Here is a 16,127-nt window from a genome sequence, read left to right as displayed (position 1 = left end):
GGCTGTATGTGCATAGGAAAATACTTGGGCACTATGGGCAGACCATGCTTTGAAACCAAGTTTCCAATTGAAAAAGAGGGGTTCCTCTGGCAATTTGAGTAGAAACCTGCAGAGCTTTGGTGGTGCTACTAGATTTCACACTTCTACTGGTTCATGACCTTTTCAGGTGAAAATCAACCCTCCTGGAGAGGAGTTTGTTAAATGAAACCCTGTTTTTTAAAAATTAAATCTGTTCTGGAGTCAAAAGCTATCTTCAGAGCTGCTGACATGAGACCTATGTTAACCAGTTTGAAGCCCCAAACAATTTGGCAGCATTGTTCCCCTTGGATATAACTACAAAACCTGTGCAGAGTAAGCAGTCAGGAATACGCCTTCTCTTTGGGAGCTTCCCAAACATGGGGGAAAGCTCTGGATATCCACAGCTATTTGTGCATTGTCTGCAGAGGAGATCAACAGCGTTATTTATGCAAAGAAAGCAGGAATTTGTTTCCATCAGGTTTTTATCCCTAGATGCAATATAGTCCTCAGCATATCCTACTTAAGTTTTTAGGAGGGGGAAAAAAGGAAATTAGGAAAAAATAAGATGTAGTGGGGTAAGTTAAACCTGCTGAAATGTCTGCCAGTCACTCAGTGTGCCTCCCCATCACTCCCTCTCCATCCCATGATTGTCACAGCGTGAGCTTTAATTGATTTTATTTTTTAAAAAAAAGAGAACCTGGAGGAATAATAAGGGCGACTAATGCAAATGAACCGTGTGTGCAGTCCTCCCCGCTGCTTTTCTCTCCTCCCTGAGGAGCCCTAGCAGGATGTCCTTTGCAATTAGTATTTCGTTGAAATGAAACCTTTTTTGCTGCAAGATGGTTACAGCTGGTGATAGCGTCTTAATACAGTGTGCAAGGTCTGTGGGTCTGCAGAGATTTCATGTTCATGCAAATGAATGCAAATGATTTTACAAGGTGTCCTGATGTTGCTGTGCTTGTTCCTTCCCTACAAAACAGGGACTACAATGTCCTGCAGAAACCCAGCCTCCTTGCCTGCCCTTCCTGACAGAACAGCCACCGACACACAGGGCTCATAACCCAGCTGACCAGGAGCAATATCCATCGTTCATTTTGCAGTTCTGTTTTTACATGTTTCCACAAATAGCGTGGGTGATCATTTAGAAGAGGTGAACTATTAAAGTGGCTGTGTCCTGTGCATGTATTCACTTGCCTTTTTTTATGGCTTTGTCCAATGCCAAAGCAAGTTTTGGGCCCTTCTTGAGGCATCCCCAAGCTTTCCCTGGCTGTTGTGCACTCAATGTAGTCCTGAGATGTCACTTCATGGTCTGTGCCATTTGGGGTGGAGAAAAGGACAAAGGGAAGGGACAGCCAGCCACGTGAATCCCCCTTCCAGATCAGATATCGGAAGGAGGAAAGTGTGTTGTGCTTTTGCTTGCACTTCCTAGAGCCCAGTTCTGTACAGACAGACCATGACGAGCTTCTTGCTGCCTGAGCTCTTTCTAACTCTTGGAGGGAAAAACATATAGGATCTATTTGTAAAAAATGCTAAAAATTTGATGCACATGAAATCTGGACACTTGAAAAGTGGGAGAGAGCTTTCGCAAACAGATCCTGGTGCTTGCAGTCCTGGCATGCAGCTGGCTTTAGGTTTGGCTTGTGAGGGCATCTGCTCTGCTCACAGACCTACAAGTACTTGCAGGTGTGACTTCAGCAACTCGTTTGAAAATCTTGCCAAATATTACATCAATTTTCAAAGGAGGAATTCTGGGTTATACTGCGCAGGCTGTACTCGGGGCCCAGTATTTTGTCTTGTATATGAATGTGCAGTGGGAACAACTTAATGTTGGATTTCTGCTCGTCTTTGTGTAAGTACGTTCAAAATCTGACTTCTTTCCTATGACCTAGTGTTTTACTTCCCTCATTGTAAAGCTCTTCTGAATTACAGCAATTCTCTAGTTATACAAAGCAAACAGTTACAGGAGATTTTGTTGAAATAGTTTACCTTGTTACTGAAACCTTTTAGTTTGCTGTGTCAAGAGGAGTTTGTCAGTGTGACGTTTCGGTGGCCTGTTGGCTCAAGGTGCATTAGCATCTCCCACCGCAGAAGTGATTGCTTCTTTCACAGGACCAGTTTGCATTGCCATCCACCTCTGGCAGGGACTTGTGACTCTCCAAATACCAAGCAGGTTGTCTCTTGGGCCTGTCGGGTACTTGAGAATTTTTTTCCCCATGAAAGTTATGACTATTGAATGTAGACTGGCAGATGAAAAGGCTGTATCTTGCTGTCTATAGGCAGCTCTGCTATGTAGTGTGCATTTTACAACCTATTTCTTATTTTTTTATTATATTTAATTTTTATTATTATTTACAGTTTAATGTTCCTTTGCTTTCTTCCCATCCTTTTACCTTCCATATGCTGAGAGCACTCTTGTTTTCTTTCACCCTTTGTTCTCTTTCAACACAGGAAATGTATTGTATAAATTCAGTTCCAGATGGTATTTTCCAGTTGTCTTATTAACCATATGGCTTTACATTTGAACCCTGCAGTGTATTTCACATGAAGTAGGTTGGTACTTCTTTTGCACTGCCATGTCTGTAGCCATTTCTGTGCTGCTAACCTTCAGCCTGTGGAAGACATCGCATAGCTCCAGCCACCACACAGGAACATTCCTCACAGCCACATGCTTTCCCAGAAGCAGCACCATTGCCCTTCTTGAGCTCTGAGGGAAGCTATGGCCTGGGAGGTGTTGGGATGGAGAAAGGCAGTAGCATTCCTCTGTTTGCATAAGCAGTGCTAGAATTGTTGCAGAAGCATGTGACATGGATGCTAAAACAGGCCCTGGCTGTACTGCTCCTCTTGGTTCTGCACAGACCTTGCAAAACACGGTATGAATCCCTACTGAGTGATTTTGGGCAGAAATGCTGTAGCAGTTATGAGTAAATTTAATTCAATCCTTCCACTAGGCTGGTGGCCTGTGTGGATGTTTTTGTTGTAGAGGAAAAATGGCACTGTTTTTTCACTTGTTTTAAACTCATTTCAGCACGACATAAGCTAAACCAGAAAAATCCCTGTGTATCAGAAAGAGAGGCTGACCCTCAAGCATTGCTTCTTGTGACAACAGCAGATTGAGCTCACACTGTGGCTTACCATTGCTCTGCTCTTCTGTGTAAGCAGATCTTTGAACCAGCAACAAAACCTGGTCCAGCACAGCTGCATGATACTTGCCTGTGGTTAAGGGGTTGGCAGTGTCTTCCTCACTCTGGCTGTGTGATGCAAAACCAGGAAGGGAAGAGAGCAGGCTGAGGGCAAGCTCTGTATCTCCAGAGAAGATAGGGCAAGAATATTAATGCTCCTATGCCATCTACAGGCACATCTCAAGGAGAAACAAGGAAGAGTAAATCCTTTGTCCCTCAAAGCTGTTTCTCTTTCCATCTTGCACTCCTACATTGCAGTCTTTGAATGACTGTATTCTTAGCACTTGTTCCCATTGATGGAATGCTCTGCCTGCAATCTCTCTCCCCTCATCCACAATCTTTCTTCTACAGTCACTGCCATTGCATCAGGGTTGCAACCCTTGGAGCACGACAGGAGAAAAAACTTGCCAGTGGGAAGGGTGCTGGCACTTCTTTGCTTTCTTCACCAGATGAACCTTCCAGGATACATCAGAGATGCATCATGTACTATCACATTTCTGTTACCTGGAGGGTTTCTTGGTTAAAAAAGCCAGAGAAGCTGTCTTCAGGCTGTACCTGCAGATTCCAGTCTTCATTAAAATTGATTGCAGTGCTCACATTAAAGTCACCCTTTCTTCAGTTACTTCCTGTGCTGGTGCAACGCCAAACAGGGAGATACCCCTCTCTGAGTGCAGCTGTGGTGCTTGGGAAGGTGAGCCTGGCACATAGGAAAGCCAGCCCTGATGGATTTTGCATTGTGGCAGTTGCTGTATAATTGCTTCATCTTCACTCTCATAATTTCTTTGCAGAACAACAGCTGTGGAGAGCTGGATTTTGTTTCATGCAGCCCCAGATTTTGTAGTCTGTTTTCCTAAGGAAGCACATTTTGTGCTATCACATTGTGTGCCAGTGCCACTGTGTGTACATCCTTCACTGCCCATCCTAGGGACTGCTGAACATGCTGGGCAGCTCCTGGAACCAAGCCTGCAGAGGGGTACCAGTCTCCGAGACCATACATTCCTTTGAGTTTTAGGAAAGGGCGCATCTAAGCAAAAAGGGAGCAGTCTGAGTACAGCTGCTTTTAGAAAAGACCCTGCCCAGGAGCAAGACAGTGTCCTAGCTGCAGAAAAAGATCCAGTAGGAGTTTATGTTTGTCAGAAGTAAGGGGACAGACAGCCCCTCAGTCTCTGATCTCTAGTGAAACACACTCCAGCCATATGGAAGTCACTCAGCGACAAGATCTGAATTCAATGAAAACAGGCTGTATCAGGTTCAGTGCTTTGTGTGGGCTTGTTTTTCTGTTCATGTCTCAGAAAGAGCCCCTCTGCACCAAAAATTCAGCTTGCCAGACAAGTCAGTGATGTGAGGAGCACCCCTGACAGAAGGTCTGCCTCATAGCGCATCTATTATTCACAGGGTTTGCAGAGTGCAGGGAGTTACAGAAGTTGTGTCCTGCCGAGGCACAGAATGTCTCAGACAGGAGGAGAATAACAACCTTTTTCTTCCAAGGTACATGTGGCCCTAAGCATCTCTAGAGATGCACAGTTAGTAGCTGATTGGAAATAGGCTTATTTTATTTATGCCTGCATAGGAAGCCCTGATTTTTTTTTATTTTTTTTTGAAGCAGTCGGGAAAAAAACCCAACATGTTTTTAGCAAGCTAGGAGAGGTCTTAATTCCTTCCTTCCCAGTCGCAGGAGCATAATGAGTGGGTAGGGAGGCTGGTGCACTGCAATGATAGATTGTGAATTGATGCTACTTGCATGATGAGAGTCATCGAAAAATAGTGAGTTACAGGAATAATTGCAGCCAGCAGTTGTCACTGAGCTAGTTAATCAGGACTGCTTTATACAAAGTGTTCCCCCGTCATTTCCACTGTACCAAGCATTCAAAAAAATAGTAATGAAAAATCGGTTTGTGGCTAGTGCAAGGGGGGTGTGACCACCAGGTGCCACTCTCGCTCCACGGGGAATACGGGGCAGTTCTAAGGCCGGGCATTGTTTGCCGGAGAAGCCCAAACAGGCAGCCATCACTCATTTTGTCCATCGCTGCAATTTCCTACTGGCTTTAGCTGGGAGAGTAGCTGCTCCCCACCCTCCAGTAAGGGGGACATTTGGAACCCCCCCGACGCTGGAAGATCGTGGGTACCGCTTACCCTGTTCTAAGTTTCGGTTTGCTGGCAGTGTTTCTGTGCAGGGAGGGAGGGCTGTAGGTGGAAAGCTGCTGCTTGATAAGGCTGTGACCTCCTTCACCATCTCCTCATTCTGCTGTACATGGGAAAAGTTGGGTGCTTCCTCCAGCCCACATCGCCTCCAGGAGGGCTGGACACCCTGTGGTGTTATTTAGCACCAAACAGATTTTGTAGTTGCTTTAAGCACAAGTTACCTCTTCAGTTCTGGCCGTGGAATTCAAGCCTAAGTTTTTCCACAACATGGCCTCGCTGGTTTTGCTCATCTTCTGGGCACAATTTTCTGTGTCCTAGGGAACAGAGTCCCAGCATTTCTTGGTCCTCATGTTCACTTGTGAATGAAATCAATCCCTTCCGGAGCCACAGTCACTGCCAGACTCTCTGGGGCCCCAAGAACACTTCGGTTTTCTTGGAGAGAAGTGGGCTTTCCTACATGCTTGCCACAAGAGTTGCCCTGAAGGCTGACTGGTGTTACCAGTGGCCCTGGGGGACAGCTCGTGGTGGGGTGCAGTAACTGTTCTTATTTTTCAAGGTGAAGGGGGTGGGAAGGCACAGTCTGCACTTCTACTCTTGCTTTTCTGATCGTGGTGATCTGGGCTGATTTTTGAGTGCAACAGTGTTTTGAGAAGCAAAGGGCTTCTAGACATCTTATGGTCAGGTGGGCACCACGTGTACTTCTCATGTGACCCTAAATTGCATGAATAAGCTCAGTTTTTCCTCTGCTTCTGCTTCCCTTGCTCTTCCTTTCCGCAGCACTCCATTTTGTCCTGCCCTTAAATGACTCAGACTTTTTTGCTATAGCCTGTAACAACCCACTTGAGTTCTCTAATCAGATCTCTTTCCATTTGAGTTCCCTGTGGACTAAACAAGCCTGACCTTGCCAGCCTCTGCTTCAGTTGAAGGCCCTTTGTGTCTACTAGTTTATCCTTTATGCTGTTTACCTTATCTTTTCCTAGATCATGAATAAAGATGTTAAATACAAGGTCGCTGGGAGCTTGCTGATTTCCACACCCTGGAGCCAGTGATATTTCAAGACCAATTCCATTATGTGATTATGTTTCACTTGCTGGGTTTTCTCAGGGAAACCATTTGTCACAGAACAGCAGACTAGCTTCTTGTATGCCTCTTAAATCAATCCCATCATATCACAGAAACCTCATTTTAATATCTTCCATTGTAATTGTTTAATTGTTTGCTTGAAGAGACCTTCCTGGTATATTTAGTAGCAATTGGGTTTTTCAACGGATTACAATTTTAAAACAAAAGAGAGGGGGGAAAAAACCCTCACCAAAACCAACACAGAACCCCCCAAGCAAATCCAAATTTCCTGGAAAAATGATGAACTGAAAAATCTGTTGAGAAATGTCAGCCTTGCATCGATGCTGGCCAGCTCTTTGGGGTTCTTCAAGTGGTGAGTGAGGTACCTCATATAGGGCTGACAGGGATTTACAATGTTTGACAGGGTGGAGAGTGGGAAATGCAACACCCTTATTTGAATGTAGGGTGGTTACCCCATGGAGACTTTTGCAAGGGTATTTTCATGTCGCTGTTTTGATGTGTTCCCTGAAGGAAATTGGATCAGCTGATCTGCAGAATAAAATTTAATCTGCTGTTTTACGTTTTACATGCATGTCCTGTGGAACCTGTGCTTCTGTTAAGACAGGGTGATGCGTTTGTTAAGCTCAAAGTGGTGTTTCCTGAGAAAAAAGAAGCATAGTCTCAAGAAGTCCAAGTTGCTGGCTTGGGATTCTGCTTCACATCTGATGTGAAGGATTCATGTCAGCATGGGGGAAAAGCAAATGTGCTGTGGCTTTTCCAATAATGTCTGGTTGCAGCTGTTTGTACAAGGATGAGAAGTTGCTGCTGTTTCTAAAATTGATGCATTTTGTTGGGTTTGGAGGCAGCTGTTACCAGCATGTCTGTGCCAGTGATAAGGACTCTATCCTGGCTCTGGCAGGTTTTGTTTAGCTAGAACATTTCACTCTTTTTTCCATGTCTAGTGTCAAAATCCTTCTACAAGCCTGCCTACTGCCACATTTCAATATAGAGACCAATAACCTGTAGATTTGCCTGCACCTGCAGAGAATCCTACCTGTTCTGCAGAACAAGTTCTTCCTGCAGTGATAAACACATCAGGGAGTTTAAAATGCAAAGCTATTATTAGAATAATCACAATGGCTGATCAAAATTTGCACCTTGTTTTCCCCATTTCCCTCTGTGGATAGAAGTGAGCTTGTACAAACAAGAAATACAATCTGTTTGTTTTCTGCACCCCTAGTCCAGCTTGCCTCCTTGGAAAGGCTCTTTGCCCATTTCTGAATCAGGAACCAGGTGATCTACAGCATCAGCCTTGGATCTCCTGCTCCTTTGTAGGCTTCTGATCTCATCTTCCACCCCGGCTCTTACACGCTAACAAGTTGAGTGAGCCAACCCTGGTACATGCCCTCAGCTTGTTGTTTTTTCACATGGTGTGCTCCCTCAGTGTGGTGAAAGAAAGGCAGTAATGGAAAGAACTGCCAATTGCCCGACTGTGTCAGGGCAAGAGGAAATGAAGTACACCCATTACTGGAAAGACACAGCGGGGGTGTTCTTGCTGGTTCTCATGTTGCATGAAGATAATACAGGGTTCTCACAAGTATCTTTTTGTCCAGGCAAAAGTCCAGCTGGGGTCACATCACTGGGGGAAAATACCTGTGACTGTAACTCCAGAAAAGACCAAGCACTGACTCAAAAAACCCCACCAAAAAGCCCCAAACAAACAGATGCATTTAAATGACCAGCTGTGCATCCAATGATGCCTTGGTCTACCTGATTGAATGCCTTTCCTAAAGCAGAACTTTCCCTCAGACTCTTCTGTGTTAAGTGCAGTCATTTTCTTTTGCTCTTGAGGGCTATAACTATTCCTAGAGCTAATTTAAATTAGCTGTCCTAACTAATTAAAGCATCTTAATTAATGGAACAATACTGAGTCTTTATCAGGCACTCCTTGGCTGGAACACAGACTAAGATACCAGAGCTGAGCAGAAGAGAGATGTTTTCTCTTATGCTTTAAATAGTTTGCTAATATGAAAATGCATTTATAACCAAACTCTCATGCGGATGAAATTGTTTTCCCACAAGCTATAACCCAAATCCGGATTGTTACTCCATTTCCACTCAAACTCCCACTGAAGGCAGAGTGGTGTTACCTGAGGAAAGGCTGGGTTTGTGTGGGATGGCTTGCAGAGGAAGCACAAGCCAAAGTATAAGCTGGGGAGAGTGTGAAAGCAGTATTACTCGCGTCCCTGCGAGAGGAGCAAGAGGGTGATGCGCTGGAGGTGGCTGGCATCCTCCCGCTCTGCCCTCCCATCACTGCAGTCATCAGTTGGGTCAGAGATGGCAAGGAGGAGGACAGGGGCAAGCCATGATCCTCCCCTGCTTGGGCACCTGCTCCAGGCACGTACAAAGGCCAGCGGTGCCATCCAAATAATCCCATGTGAGCCCTGCAGTTGCATGGGCCAGGCAGTTGAAGCCACAAGCTGAGTTTACACCAGGACTTGCATACTTGCCTTCTCCTGGAGACAATATTCTTGTCTTGCTAATTCCAGATTCACCAGCTGAACAGGATAATTTTATTTGGTCACTGGCCTTCCTTCTCTTCAGATTTCCTTGCAGTTTCTCTGTTCCTGAATGTCTGGTGCTTTTTGTTTCTGTCTTGCCCAGGAACATCTGGCTCCTGACAGAGTGGGTCTGAGCAGTGATGGATGCAAATGTTGGAGTCCCCAGGAGTTCCCTCTGACCACCGACAGCAAAAAAAAGAGAAGGATTTTATAAGCGCTCACCAGTCTGATGACTACAATGGTACAATTTCTAAAGGGCATGTTAAAACAAGCAAAGTAATTACTATCCAGTTTAATTAGCTCAGAATTTAATCACCCTTGCAACTGAGGAAAAAAGACCAGAGTCTGTTTCTAATTTAAGCAGTACAGAATTTCTCAGTGCCTGTCCTGGAATACCAAATAGGTGAATCTATGTACCTGTTATCTCTCAGACAAGTGAGCTAACCATCATTTGAATTCCCCATTCCATCAGTGATGTGTAGTGTATTCCAGTAGTGATCCAATGTATCATTTAAAACAATCAGTACTAAACTAGAGTGATTGTGAAGCCCCGTAAGTCCTAGTTTGTGTGATACTTTCTCCAGCACTCATTTTGTTCTGCTGCCACAGATAAAGTATTCTTGACTGATCAGGACAGGAGAACCCCATTTTTGTTCCTGCAGTGTTTGCAGGAGAGTGTGCCAATCCATTCTGGTTTAGAGAGGGAGAGGGTATGAGAAATGTTCCCCTTGTGAACACTTTCCTGTGCAAACACCATTCCAGATTAATAATTTTTGACCTATTAAATCAACAAAGCAGGTAATTTCTTGCATTCTTCTTCAAGTTGTTGTAAGCTTCTTTATGCCTGACTCAGACCAGATCCCTCTATTCCAGTTTGCCTTCATTTTTCTTTCCTATATTGGCTTTTGCTAGGACTGGGAAATTATCTGATAGCCAGCTGGTGCCCCATTCAGGTGCATTAGAAAAGGAAAGTGAGGAATTTTCTGAGTGGCTGAACACATTGTGTTTTGCAGTATTATAGACAAGGTCCCAGAAGGTAGGAGCACAACTTCACTACAGTTTTCTAGGTCCAGCTACTCTTACATATAGCTAGGCAAGAGGCATGTATCGAATGAAGTCCAGGGACATAAGAATATAGGTAAGTTAGAATGCAGATTTGCAGAGTGTAACAGAGGTAGCTAGAGCTGCTCTGAATTGAAAAAACCCCAGCTGATAAATGGCCATTAATGTGAAGGTCAGAAAGTTGTATGCAGAAGCAGAGTGGACTTTAGCAAAATGTTAAGAAAAATTATTATAATGAAGAATGAAATCAAGTCAAGGATGATTTAATCTGAGAGAGCTGTGTGATACGCTGCTTGTTGGTACCTCATTCTTAGTATTGGCCATCATTCAAGGTGTCTTGATTTACTGGTAAGCATGTGCTACTTCTGGGGCTGCATAGAAGAACTTTATCCACAACTGCACTCCATGCCATATGGCTCTTCTAGCAAGCTGATTTCTTTCTCTGTCAGAAACCTTCATTGTGATGATGTAGCCGTTCATATTACATTGTAGATGGCTACATATCCAAGCTCTGCATAATGATACTTCTGACTCTTACCCTTGGTCCTTGTCAAGGGAGTAGACATAAAGGAGGAAGAAAGCATTGCACAGACTGTACATGTCATTCACACTTACACCTTATTTCATAAGGTCAAGAGCTTACCTTGCCTTGGGAGGGCTCTCTGGCAAGGAGATCAAGAGACGTTCCTCTGAATCACAGTAACTATGGAGTGGCCATTGCTAGCAGCAGGCCACGGGTTTTCTTCTAACATCACAGCTTGGGCTTCTGAGCCTGTCGGGAGTTTTGTGGGCGGTTATGAACCTGTTCAGCTCTAACTGCAAAACATTGCTCAAGAATCAGGAAAGCATCAGGTGCCATTACACCATCTTCTGCTACAGCTTAATGCTGATTCTACAGTGGTATGGTTTGGCCATTTGTGACAGAAGTCTAACAAAACTAAGCAGAAGTTTAACAAAACTAAGGGGTTATTGTAACTAACTTGTGAGCTAGTGAGGGAAGAATGAATGACCACAAAAAAATGAAGAGCATGTAAAAGTAATGCTAAGTGGACACCAAACCAAGGAGGAACAGGTGCCCCTGCCCACATGAACACATTGAGCAGGTACCTCCCAAGAAAAAACTTGGCACACTGGTGACTCACTTTGAACCTTCCCTCTTAAGACTGGCGCAGTCAACCCTAGGACCCAGGAGAGCATGGAAAGAGAGAGCATTAACAACAGAGAAAGGTCTGAACACCAGGAAGCCTGCGCATAATGATTTTAGCTCGAGAATTAATAGGAGTGGGCAGTAATTGGATAGCTTGGACTGTATGTATTAATATTATTGTAACTATTAATAATATGTCTAGCCAGTACAGCAAAGATTCAAGCCTATGTGCCATACGTGGCATCCAGCACAACACTGTCTTGTAAGCCCTACTGCAGAAACACAGGTGAAGAGACCCAGTGCACACAAGAATATATATATATGAAGAATATACATACATGTAAAAGTGTGTGTGTGTATGTATGTATGCGCATATATATATGTATCAGATATATATGAGCTTTTCTGTCATATTTTCAAGAACAAATTGCATGAAAGTCAAAGGGACTATGGAGAATTAAAGGCAATGGAGCAATGAACTCCCTCATCCCTTCTATCCCAAACTATGTAGCATTGACACACAGGAAATATGCTCTCAAGAGTGGTTTGCCTTCCCTCTGTCCATGACACACAGGTATTGGGGGTTGCCTTGTCTCAAGATCAAGTAAAATAGGCACAGCCACCCAGACCTGGTCAGTCTCAGTGAAGGAAGGAGGCACAGGCTATCTTCTCTTCCCAGGCTCTTCTCAGGAGCAGAGAATCTTCTCTTGTCTGGATGAATTGTTAGAAGCTCCTTTTACTGTGCTGGATTATTTAAAACCTGTTCAGTTTTGCAGTAGGTTCCCTGGGATTAATATTTTAAGCACTCCTGTAGTGAGCATAACAAAATTTGAGAGGTCATTGCTGTCTTGTTGGATATTGATTTCTGTCTGATGAGGAAGCATTTTAACTGGGTTACAAAGTGTTCATCTCAAAGATGCTTAAAATAGGACTGAGGAATCATTATGATATAAAATAATCAGCTGGACATCAAATTCAGAGATGATCCTGAAATTGCTTAGACATCATTTCTTTGTTACCTTTTCCTGTGGAGCATATTGCTCAATGCTGTTAGCATTGAACTGGTGTCAGAAGGCAATTTCAGTGAGCAGCAGCAATACAGAAAACCTAGATTATTTTTTTTTTTTCCCTGCAGCAGATTTTGGTCTTTTCAGTATTTTAACAGTAGGGGTGTGTGATCAGAGAAATTGCAGCTTTTGTATGTTTTTACTGCTTCTCAATGGAACAATGTTGTTATTTATGATTACCATGCCAGTTAGGCTTGAGAGAATGGATGTTGCAATTATACCTTGATACTAATATCAAAACTGTAAAAAAAGACATCAAATTAAAAGACAACAGATAGTTGACCCTCTGAAAGTCCTATTAAACCTGTCCATGCAAAAAGAGGGCAAAACTGGGACCTTTCTTCCTTCTTCTAACTTCATTCCTATTTCTTTAGTACTTTTGAGAGCCAAGGATGAGAGGAATAGTCTGCAGCATGTGCTGTGTGGGCCTCAGCCAAACCCTATAGAAGTCAATTTGAAAATATCTTCCTTGGGAGGTAGACTAATCTTGGTATTAATCAGAAGCTGCCAAACCTTAAGTAGTTGTCTCTGTGATAATGCAATGTTGTCTCCCATCACAGCTATTGTTCTGATTTAAATCTCCTTTTGCTTCCTGGAAGGGGTAGGTTTGTTTTATATTTTGAAGTGCCACTGGCATGAGGTTAGCAGAAGCTTCCAAGAGCTTGTGGGATGCTTTTTGTATCTGATATGGTCTTATGCTAAGAGGAGGTTGCAGTGCTGATATGAGCGCACAAATACAGTTGAGATATTGCAAAAATGCAGAGATGAGACATTGCAAAAATAAACATAGGCAAAGAGGGCTGATCCACTGATTCACCGTGCTTTGCTAGACCTGAACATTGCTGCTGTGCTCTGACAGTTCAGCAGACAGCAGGGAGCTCTCTCCCAAAGTCCAAGGAGCACACAAGGTTCTAGGTGGAACACACAACTGATGCAAAGGAAAATGCCTCTTTCCTGGAGTGGCACATGATTTCTCAAAGTCAGTCTGTGATCCATGTGGGGCAGAGCCTGTGCTGGTCTGAAGTTGCTGATTGCTCTGTTGCTTAATATCAATTGAGAGTTTTGCGTATAAGTCCAATGCAGAATTTACTTCTAGGAGGCATTGCTAGGAGCTCCATGATAGCTAATGACTGCAATTCTCTATTAAGACCTTTCATTGCAAGTAGAGATATTTCTTCTTTTCCTTTGTTCTGTCTTCTAGTTGTGTTTTCTAACTTTACTTCTTTGCTTTCTGTAGCTTTCTTTGCCCTGTTTTTCCAGCAGGGTAAAAAAAAAAGGATCTTTAAATTGGATCAATTCCTCTGTTGTGCTAGTTGACCACTGCAAAGTACGATCTGCTTCCTTTTTCAAGCTTTTGCATATATTATTCCCGGTCTTCTTAGTACCTGCTGGCATGTCATGGGCACTGCTCCCTCTGTTTTCCAGATAGCAGTGAGAATGAAAGTTAAATCCTCATAAGCGAACTGGCACACTGGAGGACCCCCTGCCACAGGTCAGAGAGATGAGTGTGGAGACAGAGATATGGTGAATGGGATCTAAAAAGCACAGGGAATGAGAACTAGAGCAGAGGAAAAACCCATGGGTGCTTCTCTTTTCCTTCTACTTTTCTCTTCTATTGAAAGTCTAGATATAAAACTAAGGCATTCACAAAAAGTCTCTGGGAATAAGTGCTTACAAGGCAAGTATTTGTCTGGAGACAAAATCTTTTTCACTTATTTAAAAATAGGTGTTTTTTCCTCTTTGCTCAGACCATGTTATCTTGCTTATCAGGATGGGACTAGCTGGCAAAACCAGTCTAACCCAAGAGCCTAGACCACAAGCCCTGCCCTGGGAAGGAAATGAGGTTTTACCGTAGATATTTCCTTACCACATGTATCCAGAGAGGGCATACTGTGTGCCAACATTTACTGTCCTTGCTCAGTCGGTGGTTAAGGTTACAAGTCCAGACCCAGTAGAGAATAGAGGTATCTGCCACGCATTTGTCTCCTGGTGAAGTGTGCAGCTGTCAGTTAGTCCCTATGGCTCTCTAGGTTGTGCGTGGAAGCAGAGAAGTGCCTCCAAATGGGATTCATGACATCCTTCTCAGAAATGTCAGGCACAAGTAATGGAGGAGAAAATGCTGTGGAGTAAATCTTCATTCCTGTTTGTGTTTGGGAGGGAATAGCCTTACCTGATGTCACAGAGAAGCACCTTGTTCCACTCAGGATGAGCAGTTTGTCCTTCTTTCCTGCAAGTGGGTGTCAAGGTCCTTTTTGGGAACTGGCAGAGGAAAATCACCTTTGGAAGATAAGCAAATGGAAGGTCTTTTATCCTTTTTGCCAGTAATAAGGTCTGTTAAAAGCTCCTTTCCATGACATCAGAGTCCCAGATCCAGTTCATGCTTCCTCCAGTCAGGATTCACATACACATTTCCTGTTTCCTGCAATCATGTTGGGACCAACAGATAATAAACTACTGTGAGGGAAAGGCTGAGGGAATATTTTTGGTCTCTCCTGTTGACCTGAGCCCATTTTCACATTTACACCATGGTGTCCGTTGACTGATTTAATGTCATTTGGCGCTGAAATGGATATTTTTGCTTTGGAATGAAAATTTTGATCAAAAATACCCATTCTGTTGCCAAATTTTCATCTTCTAGCAGCAGACTGATTTTTAAAAACACTTCTAGTTGGGGAGGGTTTTAGAAGTCTCTGCAGAAAATGGTTTCCTAGTCAGTAACTAAATTTTCAAGTTATGGAGAGTCCCAGTGCGTTATTTATGTTACAAGTGATGTGAAGAATGTATGAGACTCTCCCTTTGTGTCTCACTTGCAGGCGTAGAATGAGAGAATGTATTTTGTAGTAACCTTAACTATCACTGAAGAAAAAGTTACTTGAATTTGTTGCATGAAGTAATCAGTTCACATTGTTAGCTTCAATGTTTGAAAAAATTCTGCAAAGAATGAGTGAATTTTAATTTTTTCTGTGAAGTTTAGCTTTGCAAAATTTATTACTGCAAAATTCAATTAAATCAGGGGAGTTGAGCCAACAGAGAATTTGAGCTCAAAAGAATAAGTATCTCTTATGGCCTCAATAGACCAGTTAGCAGGCTGTCAGTTCCTAAATTCAACTTCATTTGTTCTGGAAAACAAAAATAACTTTAAACTCTAGCAGAAGCTTTTAAAAAATATTATTTTCTTATATTTTAAAAAAAGATTACTTTCTTATTTTATTTTTCTATACCTGAATTTTCTGTTTCATTGTGGGGCGAATGTACCCAGCTCTGAATTAGGCAACATTGCCCCTCTGACTTAGAAAGTGTATTGGGATGTCTCCAGGTAAAAGAGATGAGATGACACATAGGAGGGCAAAGGGACAAAATAACTCAGTGCAACAAATTTGCTGTATATACTCTATTGTTTTTATCTTAGAAATATGAGGTGCTTAACGAAAGCTGCTTCTCATAATACCATGTTTCAATGCCCTTGGCAGCAGTACAGAGGTCACGTTCACACAGAACAATTCTTTGGTAACCCCTCTCTTGTGCTGAGCAGAAATATGCTTTTCTTTGCCCTGGGCATGCTGTACTTCTTCTATTCCCACTTGTTTCTTCAATAAACATACATATTTTGTCAGCTATAGAGAACTGCCGCTGGCCTCATTTCTGAAAGCTGCCTTGTGTCTGTCTTAATACAGCTCACTGAGGAGCCTGGCAATTCAGGAGAGCACTTTTCATTTGAGTGGTTCCTTAATTTCCAGTCTGTCATCTGTGGTGATTAGCAGCAGGAACATGGATAACTCCTGTGGGCAGACATGACAGCAGTAGGTATAATGTTTGTTAATTTTTGACCCTTCCAAAATGACAGCAGGCGGCCCCTTTTTTGAAAGAGACCAGAATGGAATCATTGTGG

Source organism: Falco biarmicus, chromosome 4 (assembly GCF_023638135.1).
Source record: "Falco biarmicus isolate bFalBia1 chromosome 4, bFalBia1.pri, whole genome shotgun sequence".
In the NCBI taxonomy this organism is placed as follows: Eukaryota; Metazoa; Chordata; class Aves; order Falconiformes; family Falconidae; genus Falco; species Falco biarmicus.
The sequence above is the reverse complement of the archived record's forward strand: the minus strand, read 5'-3'. Positions refer to the sequence as shown.